Below are 4,154 nucleotides of genomic sequence, written 5' to 3'. Positions count from 1 at the left end.
GAAAGAGTAGCTGGTGGCAGCATTCCCATCTCATCCAGTTTTTCCCAGGAGGGGACAAATATCTGTGATATAATCAAAGGGATCCAAGAATAGCAAAGAGTCCGATAACAACATCTGGGAATCACACAAGGAATGTGACATGGTGACCTTGAAACGGGTTCACCCAGTTCAGAGGCATCCTTCGTGGAGAGTTACTATAATAGTCATTCCTGCTGCTCACAAATCAGTTTGCAGCATACAGAACACTTGCAAGTATGTAGGGCCATTTCCTCTCTCAGCACTGCCATGAGGAGGCCAGAAAAGAGAGGCCTCTCTGTTGGCCACTGGGGAACCAGAATTTCATGAGAAAAAGTAAAGTGTCTAACATCACATTTGCAGGGGTGGGTGGAGACAGGTCTTGTGTATTCTGACCTTGAGCCAGGCAGGGCATGTATCAGGACATTTATAAGGAGCAGGTGTGGGATCTTTGGCAGAGAAAGGCTCAGAGCCATTATTAGCTGCCCCAAGTTCCCTGCTTCTGGATGCATGGAGGTTACTCTCCACCCATGAAGAGGATGCCAAAGCTGTTTTCTTCCAGGGAGAATAAGTATCCCTGCCAGTCCAAGACCATAGTGAGATTTCATGGTTACCAGTGTGGAATAGCTCAAGAACATTGTGTTCAGTGAATTAGAGTCAGAAAGGTACATATCACATGTTCTCTCTTATAGGTGGAAGCTAAAATAACATGAATTTTTAATGTAAAAGAGGATGACTGGAGGCTGGGTGGGTTGGGGGAATACATCATGGCTACAGAAATACAATTGCATAGGAGAGAGATGTCCTCGTGTTTTTCAGCAATGTGGGATGACTCCATCTTACAATAGCTTATTGTATATTTTATGAATGACCCGCAGAAAGGAGCTCCAAGGCTCCCACCCACAGGAATAATGAGCAGACAGAAAAGTAAATTGTCCTGATTTGCATACATATATTCATGAATAGTTACCACATGGTACTCCACGGGTGTTACAATTACAGAGCTTGGATTCTAAGCCAGCTTTTCTGGAACTGAAATTTGACCTCGTATTCATGGCTGGTTTGACCTCTCTGGGCTTCCTCTATAAAAGTAAAAGCACACTAACACTTTATAAGTTCCTAAGAGAATATATTAGTATTTGCAAAGGACCAGGGGCATTGCTTCACATATGCAACATGCTGCATAGAAGTATGTGTGTGTGTGTATGTGTGTGTGTGAGAGTGAGAGAGAGTGTGTGTGTGAGTGCACCTGTGTGTGCACATGTGTGTATGTGTGCAGTCTGTCTGTGCTGGGCTCATGTGGTGCCGCTGGCTTAAGGCAAAGAGCAGAGGTATCTTGCTGTGATTACTTGGCCAAGTCTCATCCCTGGGTTGCAGCACCCCAATTTGGGCTTCTCTGAGACTAGGGCTTAACTGTTGTCAGGGTTCCACAGACTTACCCATCAGGGGATCCCCTCACCTCCACGTTCCCCTCCTTCTGGGTTCATCCTCATGTTAATAGAACACATTATCTAGGAGCTTCCTAGGAAGGGTGCATGGGGGAGTGGGTAAGATTTGGAGGCATCGTGATTATGAAAATCCTCTTCAGCTCTCACATTAACCGATACTGAGCTGATGAAGCCGTCTAAGTTAGAAAGCACGTGCATACTTACCTTCACCGTTTGAAGGAAGGCATGGTGTCTTTGTCTTCCTGACTTGAGCCTTGCTGTGGCGGAATCAACAGCCGCCTGGCCGCCTGATCCCTGATCACGTGAGGCCTGCGTGTGTACTGCGAGCATCTGTTCTTCACACGTGCTGAAGGTTCTCACTGAGGTGACCTTTGGCAGCTCTAGTTTAATCAATTGCTATGAGGAGGAATGAGTCCTTGCAACTTGAAACCCCTCCATCTTCAGCTCTGATTTTTAAAAAAAGACGTTGGGCGGCAGACACTCTGTGTCTGCAGCTGCCCACAGCCAGACATTTTCTTGCAATATTTCACTGATAATTTCCTTTCTATCCATTTCTCCAGTTTGGAATGCCTTTTTATTTGAGATTAAACTGTTACACTGGTCTACACATCCTTAACTCCCTTTATGATTTCTACACCACTCAGATTTTCTCAGTGTTATCTCACAACACTTAATCTGAGGATCATGTTTGTAAATATCTAAGAATCAGTTTCATTTCTTTTTGAATCTTCGTCCTCCTCCTCTTCTTTCTCCTCTTCCTTTTCTTCTTTCCCTTCCTCTCCCTCCTCCTGCTCCTCTTCTTCTTTCAAATAGCCCCTGCCATTATTTTTATATACAAACCTTTCTTATCTCTCCAAGGAGAGGAAAGCTACTTTAAATTTCCCTTTCTCTGTGAACGGTATATGGAAATATCACAGCTAATAATTTTTAGAATCTGGCTTCAAACTCTGGCAGTTTGACATCAGAGCCAGCTCGTTTGACTGTTCCACTAAAATGCCCTTGTGTAAACAAACACTGGATGCTGGCCAGCCCCAGTAGCTGACTGGACACCAACATTGCATTTTTTTTTCCGTTCTGAAACCTCACCAAAATTAAATGAGAGGATTAAAAATAAAACAAAGAGAAATTCACAAGAGAGAATAAGATGGGTAATAATAGCAAAAATATAGGAAATTGGTCTTTTACAAGAAATCAGTTAGATAATGCATGCAGAAAGCTTAGCACAGCCCATGCAGATGTATAGTACTCTGCATCATGTTACTCTTTCTCAGGTTATGTTCATATTCTCATCTATTCTTCAGACTTAACTTATGAAACAAATATAAGTAGATACACTTTCCAATGAGAAAACTGAGGATTAAAAAGGCTTTATCACACCCTTTTAAAATAATGAAATACACTATAATTAGATAACATAAAAACTAGAACAGCAAAACTGATCAAAACAAACAAGTAGCAGGAAGTGAGCCCAAGAGAAGACACAAGCAACAGAGGTCCACCCTTTCCCACACTCAGGAATCCCATAAACATACTAACTCGGAAGTCATAACGTACGTACAAAGGACCTGGTGCCTGCTGCCTCCGGCTCTATGAGGTCACATGAGCTTTGCTCGTGTGGATTTGTAGGTCTTGATGTCTTGGTGTCCTCCATCCCCTCGGACTCTAACGCTCATTCTGCCTCCTCTTCCTCAGGGTTCCCTGAGCTCTGAAGGATTTATTGGAGATACCCTGCTTAAGGTTGAGTTTTCCAAGGTCTCTTACTCTCTGCATAATGTCTGGCTGTGGGTCTCTGCATCTGTGCCCATATGCTGCAGGAGGAGGACTCTCTGATGATATGAGTATAATAGAATGCTATTAGGAGTTATTTTTATTGCATTTAACTTAATTAATTAATTTTTTTATGGATCAGTAGTATTTTGTCTTACCTTGGGTCCCTGGGCTATCTACTCTCAGGTTCTTGGTCACCCAAGCCGTGTCAGGAATGATTCCATCTCATGCAGTGGCCTTAAGTCAAATGAGGTATTGGTTGGTTACTGCCACAGGCTTTATGCCGCAATGACACTAGCTTGTCTTGCAGGAAGGACACCATTGTAGATCAGAGGGTTCATGCTTTGCTTGGTGTTTACATCTCTTTTGGTAGCATGCAGATTATCTTTCTGTACTAAAGGTGCTAGAACACAGGGGTGAAGGCTCTGTGTAGGCACCAGCTCACCTGCTCTGTGTTCAATGAGTTGTTATCTTCAGGAATGGGGTCTTTCTGTAAATTTGTTAAGGGCAACCTATAGACTTGGCAACAGCCTACATTGTTTGGGATTTCCCATGGGATCTCTTTGGCCAACAACTCAACTAGATGTACCCTCATTCCAGTACTAGGGAGCTTTCTTTCTTTCTTTCTTTCTTTCTTTCTTTCTTTCTTTCTTTCTTTCTTTCTTTCTTTCTTTCTTTCTTTGAATTAATTTTTTTATTAGGTATTTTCCTCATTTACATTTCCAATGCTATCCAAAAAGTCCCCAATATACTCCCCCCCCCACTCCCCTATCCACCCACTCCCACATTTTGACCCTGGCATTCCCCTGTATTGGGGCATATAAAGTTTGCAAGTCCTATGGGCCTCTCTTTCCAGTGATGACCTACTAGGCCATCTTTTGATACATATGCAGCTAGAGTCAAGAGCTCTGGGGTACTGGTTAG

Source organism: Mus caroli, chromosome 14 (assembly GCF_900094665.2).
Source record: "Mus caroli chromosome 14, CAROLI_EIJ_v1.1, whole genome shotgun sequence".
Lineage (NCBI taxonomy): Eukaryota > Metazoa > Chordata > Mammalia > Rodentia > Muridae > Mus > Mus caroli.
The sequence above is the reverse complement of the archived record's forward strand: the minus strand, read 5'-3'. Positions refer to the sequence as shown.